Source organism: Mus pahari, chromosome X, assembly GCF_900095145.1.
Source record: "Mus pahari chromosome X, PAHARI_EIJ_v1.1, whole genome shotgun sequence".
Taxonomy (NCBI): domain Eukaryota; kingdom Metazoa; phylum Chordata; class Mammalia; order Rodentia; family Muridae; genus Mus; species Mus pahari.
The window spans coordinates 13783154-13792082 of NC_034613.1; the positions used below are offsets into that span (position 1 = coordinate 13783154).

The 8929-nt window shown below is 37.5% G+C and overlaps 1 pseudogene; it reads left to right on the forward strand.

Annotated features, from left to right (window-relative positions):
* The first annotated feature begins 3075 nt into the window (after positions 1-3075).
* LOC110314073 lies at positions 3076-3983 on the forward strand (annotated as a pseudogene).
* The last annotated feature ends 4946 nt before the right edge of the window (positions 3984-8929 follow it).

The window sequence follows — 8929 nt, forward strand, 5'->3', positions numbered from 1 at the left end:
TGGGGGAACAGAGGTGGGGGGAGGGGTATGGGAATCTTTCGGGATAGCATTTGAAATGTAAATAAAGAAAATAATAATAAAAAAAAAATAAAATAAATATAAACTTTCTCTCTGTGGCTCTGGCTGTCCTGGAACTCATTCAATAGACCAGGCTGGCTTAGAATTCACAAAGTTTCACCTGCCTCTGTCACCTGAGTGCTGGGATTAAAGGCATGCTCTACCACCACCCTACTTAGTGTTCACATTCTCTTATATTATATTTTAACTTATAGATATGTCCTGGTTTTGTTTTAAAAAACAAGTATCCTCTAGAGTACACTGGCAAGGCAATGAGAAAAACTACAGACATAAAGAAAGTACTGGCAAAAGATATTTCTGATAAAGAACTGCCATAAAGTGTACAAAGAAAGTCTGAGAGTCAACACTGAGAAAACGAAAATTCCATTGATTGAGGTCTGCCCCACGGTAGGCAACTGGGATTAAAGCAGTAATGTACACATACCTTTGCAGCTAATAGGTGTCAAATCATATAACAGAGCAAGGATAGACTTGAATGATGCTGGTAAAACATGATAGGCACATATAGAGAAGGCTGAAATTTGGCCTGATCTTTCACTGTATAAAATCCAACTGAAAATGACTTAAAGGCCTTAATATATCATCCATAACTCTGAAAGCACTAAAGGAAGTATATAGGAAATACTTCAAGGTGTGGCAGAGTGAAGACATTCCTGAGGAGTGCTGCAAAATCCTAGATTTTAAAAATCAAAAATTGTCTCAACAATATGGCTGTGTAAATAAGACCTGAACAATGTCATACCAATGCAAATGGTAATGTAGGAGAGAAAAATCTCATGCAAAATAATAAAAACAAAAGGGCCACGAATTTTAGACGTAGAGAGTGGTAACATGGAAGGGGTTGGAGGGAGGCGGGATAATATAATTATATTCTACTATTAAAAGATTGCAAAAACAAGAAAGTATTTATCTAGGAACTAGGAAGTGAGCTGCCACCAAACACTGAAACTGCTGGAAGCTTGACCTTGTACTTCTGTAAAAAATAAAAGTGTCATTAATTAAAATAAACACCACAAAAAGTTGGAGAAAATGGGATTACTTAAAACTAAAATGCTTCTATACAGCAATGGAAATAGTCCACAGAGTAATGAGAAAACAACCAGTTAAGAGGCAACACTTGGCAGCTCATCCTCTTATATGTGATGACCATTTAAAAATATATATGAATAAGAAAGGGCCCCCAATGGAGGAGCTAGAGAAAGTACCCAAGGAACTGAAGGGGGATGCAACCCTGTAGGTGGAACAACAATATGAACAAACCAGTACCCCCAGAGCTCATGTATCTAGATGCATATGTAGCAGAAAATGGAGTATTCAGCTATCATTGGGAATAGAGGCCCCTTGGTCTTGCAAACTTTATATGCCCCAGTACAGGGGAACACCAGGGCGAAGAAGTGGGAGTAGGTGGGTAGGGGAGCAGGGGCAGGGGGGTATAGGGAACTTTCGGGATAGCATTTGAAATGTAAATAAAGAAAATAATAATAAATAAAAAAAGAAATGAGAAAATTGATGTCCAAAAAAAAAAAAAAAGATGTCTCACCAGGTAAAGGTACTGGTAGCCTAAACCTACTGATCTGAATTTGATCTCCAAAAATGAAGTAAAGGTGGAAGGAAAGGACTGACTCTAGAAAGTTGTCCTCTGACTTACACACACACATACACATCATACATACACACACACACACACACACACACACACACACAATCATAACTGAAAGATCGCTTAACAATGAAAACTCCAAGTAATATCATTAGGAATTGAACAAATAATGTAAACAAACATTTCTCAAACACTTAAAGCCACTTCTCATTAGAAAGTTAGAAAAATGGGCTAACATTGGGGACACTTTACCATAAAAGATATTCAGAGAGCACATAAACAAAAACGTTCAATATTATGTCATTAGATAAGTGTAAATTGAAGTGAAAGACCACTTCACACAGACTAAATAGCAAAATACAAAACATTGACAATATTAGGTACTGGCAAGAATGTGGAACAAAATCAAGTGTCCTTCACTCGTTGTTGCAATGTAAAATGGCCTAGCTAAAGGGATCTTCGAGTTTCTATAATGTTTACTGGAAAGAATAGATGAATCTCCACTCAGGTAAAAAGTTCAGGAATATGTTGTTAAAAATTCATAAGTTGAAAACTTTTATAAAATATCTATAACCCAGGCTTCAACTTACTCTATTTTCTAAACGAATTTGTTTTTCTAGTCAAAACAAAAAGGACAGTAAGTATTCTACAATGTTTTAACTACATTTTACATTTTATTTGTGTGTGTGTGTGTGTGTGTGTGTGTGTGTGTGTGTGTGTGCAAACGTTCCACAGCATGTGGGGGAGGTTAAAGAACAAATTTCAATTGTTGGTTATTTATTTCCACCATTGGGTCTTACAGATGAAACTGGAACTTAGGCCATCAGGATTGGTGGCAAGCATCTTTACATACTAAGCAATCCTGCCATCCCTATACAATGTTTTTTAACAGACATTCTTCAACCAGTTGCTGTTGATTCCTACCATAGAAAATAAACTCCATTTTCACACTTTACTGATGAATTCGATGTTTAAAAATCTATGATGGTAGTGATTCAACATGGGACATTTTCATAAGGCATAAGACACATAATAAAGTACAGAGACAGACAGATGGACAAACCTTACTCACAAAATTATGAAAAACAAGTTTTAGGAAAAATACTTTTTTACATGGGATACAATGTAATTTTTTAAAAATTCAATTCTATTCTGCTGATACATTGGTTACCGTGCACAGAATCTATTTTATAAATGTACTGTTCTGAAAATTACATTTATAAATATATGATAAAAGATACTCAGAGGCTCTATGCTCCTCCCTGTTTCAGGGACAGCCTCATCTTGTGCATTGCCAGCTTCAACAAGATGGTGAAGGTCGATGTGAATGGATTTGGCCATATTGAGTGCCTGGTTACCAGTGCAAAGTGGAGATTATCGCCATCAATGACCCCTTCATTGACCTCAACTACATGTTCTACATGTTTCAGTATGACTCTACACATGGCAAATTCAATGGCACAGTCAAGGCTGAGAATGTGAAACTTGTCATCAATGGGAAGCCCATCATCATCTTCCAGGAGGGAGATCCTACTAACATCCAATGGGGGTGATGCTGGTGTTGAGTATGTCGTGGTGTCTATTGGTGTCTTCACCACCATGGAGAAGGCAGGGGCCCACTTGAAGAGTAGGTTCAAAAGGGTGATCTCTGTCCCTTCTGATGATGCTCCCATGTTTGTGATGGGTGTGAACCACAAGAAATATGACAACTCACTCAAGATTGTTAGCAATGTATCCTGCACCATCAACTGCTTAGCCCCCTCGCCGCCCCCCCCCGGCCAAGGTCTTCCATGACAACTTTGGCATCGTGGAAAGGCTCATGACCACATTCCATGCCATCACTGCCACTCAGAAGACTGTAGATGATCCCTCTGGAAAGCTGTGGAGTGATGGCCATGGGACTGTCCAAAACATTATCTCTGCATCCACTGGTGCTGCCAAGGCTGTGGGCAAGGTCATCCCAGAGCTGAACGGGAAGCTCACTGGCAGGGCCTTTCATGTTTCTACCCCCAATGTACCCGTTGTGGATCTGACATGCCACCTGGAGAAACCTGCCAAGTATGATGACATCAAGAAGGTGGTATAGCAGTCATCTGAGGGCCCACTGAAGGGCATCCTGACCTACACTGAAGACCAGGTTGTCACCTGCGACTTCAACAGCAACTCTCACTCTTCCATCTTTGATATTGAGGCTGGCATTGCTCTCAATGACATCTTTGTAAAGCTCATTTCCTGGTATGACAATGAATATGGCTACAGCAACAGGGTGGTGGGCCCCATGGCCTATGTGGCCTCCAAGGAGTAAGAAACTCTGGACCACCCACCCCACCAAGGACCCTAAGAGCAACAGAGAGGCCCTTGGTTGTTGTCCCAACTTGGCCCCCAACACTGAGCATCTCCTTTACAATTTCCATCCCAGACCCTCATAATAACAGGAGGGGCCTAGGGAGCCATTCCTATTTTCTTGAATGTCATCAATAAAGTTCATTGCACCATCCCCCAAAAGATACTCAGAAATTAGGATAGAGCTGCATGTAATAGTACATGCCTGTAATACAGAGTGGGGTGAGGTTGGATGCAATATTGGCAGTTCAAGGCCAGCCTGTGTAATCGGGAGTGCTGCCCCAATAAAAATTAAAAATAAAGGAAAGGTAACCAAATATCAAAAATAAGTTAGGTTAAGATGTAAATTCTTTTAGTATATCACAACTAAAAGAGAGAAATTCTCATCTAAGAGCAATACAATAGGGCAGACAACAAAGTTTTTAGTTCTAGATAATTTCCTGAACATATCTATTGCCTATATTCATAGATGCCTACCAGAATTAGATGCTAAGTCTACTGATGAAGATATCAGATGCTCTGGTTGCAAGAACAGGGTTAGATGCTTTCTTCCTGTTGTCTAGAGCTTGTAGTACTTGAAGGTACAACACAGGTGGCTGGGAAAGCATAGTCTTAACTTTAGACCCTGTGTGCCACACTACAGGTTGATCAACCAAGATGTGTCCACTTGAGCAGTGGTGCACTGATGGTTAACTTTGATTTTCAGCTTGATACCTTGTAGAATAACTCAGAAGGGAGTTTGAGTAAGGGATGGTCTAGATTAGGGTGGCCTAAAGGCATGTCTGTGGAGGAGTCCAGAAAAAGGTGTTGAATCCTTCTGGGGCTGGAGTTACACGTAGTTGTGCAGTTGGAACCAGAACTCATATCCTCTGCAAGAGAGTAAATGCTCTTAATTGCTGAGCCATCTCTCTAGTCCTCTTCCAAAGTCTTACAAACTATAGCATCTTAGCTACTATTCTATTGTTGTGAGGAGACACCATGACCAAGGTCATGCTTATAAAAGAAATATTTAATTGGGGCCTTGCCAACAGTTTCAGAAGATTAGTTCATCATCATCATGGCAGGAAGCATGGTGCGAGGAAGGCAGACATGAGGCTGAGAGCTTTGCATCCTGATCTTCGTGGAACAGGAAAATAGAGCTGGCCTGGCATAAGCTTTTGAAACCCAGAACCCAATCCTAGTGACACACTTCCCCCAGGCCTTCCCAAACAGTTCCAACCAGTGGGAACCAAATTCAAATGAGGGGCATTCTCATAAAACCACCATAATGGAAATAGAGAGACTATTTGAAATCTTATTACACAAAGCCTACATTACACTGATAGCAAGGCCAGAGAATGATACTAATAGAAGTAATCCATACACCAATATTCCTGATGAGTGCTGATGCAAGAGTCCTCAGCCTAAGACAAGCACTCTTAATTTACTAGTAGCCAGTAACTAGCACATTAAAAGGCATATAGCATATAGACACATTTTACACAACATTGCAATGGTTTGTATCCCATGGATATAAATCAATATAGTGGAGTAATAGTCAGAATATAGGGAAAATATATGAACTCTTCAAGAGCAGCAGAAAAAAATTGACAAAACTCAACAATGTCTCACCATGAGAAACACATAAAAATAAAAACTCATATGTAAAAAGTCTATAGCTAAAAAATTGAAAATTTTTCTTCAAAGATCAGGTACAAGGCACTGATAAAGTTTTTGCTGTGCACATTTAACATAGTTTTGGAATAATGATAATAATCAACAAAATTACACAACAAAGAGAAATCAAAAATAAAAGCTGTTCAAATTGGAAAGTAAGCAATAAAATTAGGTTTTGAATATAAGATGGTTTTGTATATTGAAAACTCTAAAGACTTCATAAAAACATTATTACTAATAAACAGATTCTCAAATTTAGAGGATTTAAAATCAACATTTAAAATTAGTATTGTTACTTGAGGCTAATAAGGAACAATCTAAATAGGAAATGCAGACAATGACTTCTTTTATTAAGATCATTACAAAAAAAAACCCAGAAATAAAATGAACCAAAGAAGCAAGAAGAACACTCCCACACTAACAAATATAATACATTACTGAAGGAATTTAAGAAGGATGAATATGAATACACAAAACTGAAAATACATTTTGTCATAGGTTGGTTGTCTCAATGTTGTTAAAATTTACATTCATTTTCCCCAACATAATCATCAAATTCAATGAACTGTCTATACAGTCTCATTGGTGACTTTTTTCAGAAATAGAAAATAATATTAGAAAAGTAGTGTGTCTTGGTTATGTTTCTATTGATGTGAAACATAATATAACTGAGGCAACATATAAAAGAAAGCATTTAATTGGGTTTATGGTTTCAGAGGCTTAAAGTTCATTATGATGGAGCAAAGGCATGGTAGCAAGAATATCTGAGAGATCACATCTTAATGTTTGAGTAGGAGGCAAAGAAAAAGCACTGGGGATGACAGGAATCTTTGAAACATCAAAACTCACCTCCATGTGACATATATTGTCCAATTAAGCCACACCACCCAATCCTTCCCAAACAGTTCCATCAATTGGGGACAAAATAGTCAAACATAGGAGCTATGGGGACCATCCTCATTCAAACTAATACAATATATAATCTCAAACAACCCTAAATAACCAAAAGAATTGAAGAAAAGTGGACCAAGCTAAAGGGCACATATTTTCTTATCTCAAAACCTATTATAAAGGTATGGTACTCAAAACAGTATAATGGTGGCATAAAAGAGACATGTCAAACAATGTAATAGAATAAATACCCCAAAATAAACCTGTACATAACAACTGATCTTCATTTCAACAGGGGTCTTGAATACATGTAACAAGAAAGTGGAACACTTTTTAACAAGGAGCTCAGGGGAAATCTATGAATATGCACATATATGCAAAATAATGAATTGCACTTTTTAAATAATATGTAAGATTACTTAAAGGTTTATGAGATCCGAGCTTGATCATTAGAATTGTTATTGAGAATTCCTGGCGGGAAAGAAAAACTTGCTTGTAGAGACTGATGGATTAGAACTGCATCGATGTGGAAATATTGGAATGTTGCAAGTGTTGAGGCTGATTACCTCTTCTGAGCTAACATTAGCCTCCTGAATAGTGATTCCTTGTCCTATGTATCTATGAACTTAGCAGAGCATAATCTCCTACCACCCTCATCCCCAAACTAAGAGTGTTCCTAGCTGACATTTGAGGCCTATAGAATTAACTTCCCTCTCTTGCTGTACCTGCTTCTCTGATGTACTCACAATACATTTTAAACTTGGACTGATTTATGACTTTTCTTTGTTCTCTAAAACCATAAAAACTTCACAAGACAGTTTCCACTATGGAACATGGAATTTGCAGTAACCTAAATCTATGTGCCTGGTACATGATCATTAAAATTTGGCTCCAGAATAAACTAACTCTTATTCTTCTAAAGGTGAGAGCTGCAATTTAGGTTTTGATTTGCTATGTGCATAGGAACCACATGGTCAAAGGAGAAAAATATTGCCTGTAAGTTTCCATCTGACAGTGTATCAAACTCAAAAGCTTCTATTTAATAAAAGGAAGCATCTAGTCAGTAGGAGAAATGTTTGCAAAGTGTATAACTAATGAAGTGTTAATTTTGACATTTAAGAAATGAAACAGAGAAGCAAGAAAAGAAGTAACTTAATGAAAATGCAAAAAAATCAGTGTCTATCAATGGTTAGTTGAATAGATGAGTAAAATATGTCTATTTATACAGTGTATTTCTTTTTAGACTTAAAAAAATAATTCTTTAATTTGCAACAATGCGGATGAAGCTGAAGGACATTATGCATAGAGAAATAAGGTAGGCATGAGAAGAGAAATATAGCCTGATCTTTTTTGTATGTGGAATTTAAAAAAGAAGTAGAAAGTAGAATGCTGCTTGCCAGGAGCCAGATGGACTGCGGTTTGGAGAGATGTTGGGCAAAGCAGACATATTTCATTTACACATGAGGAGTGAGTTCAGGAGATCTATAACACCACATAGTGACTCTACTTATTGATATATACTCAATGATTACTGTGAGAATAGATTTCAGTGTTCTCACCACTCAATAAACATATAAAGTCATGAATCTATTAATGGGCTTATTTAGTCATTCTATAATGTATAGGTACAGTAAAATATAACTGTATATGTCATGAAAACAAACTATTTTAATTGCCAGCTAGAATAAGTACAGATAAAAAATGAAGAAAATTGTAAGTTGAGTCAGAGACTGGAAAGAGAGAAAATTATCCCCTTAAAAACAGTGGCTCTTGAGTTTAGATTTTGTCTTGGGCCCTGCAATGTTGCTGGCCCTGATTAGGTGTTCTGAAGGGAGCAGGTAAGGTTTGGAATGCCTCAGGGGAATAGAAATTGAAGCAGGAAACAGGATTTCCTAACAGTGTTCGTGAGTGTGGGCTGGAATGAATTTACATTACTGTGTGTCATCTGTCTAGAAGCCTTCAGTATCAATTTATTGGTGTTTTCAGAACAAGTAAGCAAGAAATACATTGCTGAAGTCAAGGAAGCAGCCTTTATATGCTTAATAAACCCTTTCAAGAAATAACCAATAAGCAACGAGTCTTTGAAATCATTGACCCTAGAAAATGATCAAAAGAAAGAGTTTTCAAATTTCTGCAGCAATCATGTAGCAAACATTTGCCATTCAGCCTTTCAAGCCTACTGTTTCTGTGCCAAATATCCACAATTGTAGGGAAATGGAGGATGTCAATGATGTATGCATTTTCTTTCTCTCATTCTCTGTCTTTCTGTCTCTGTCTCTGTTACTGTTTGTCTTTCACACACACACACAGACTCACACAGAGAGACACACACACAGATACATACATACATACATACATACA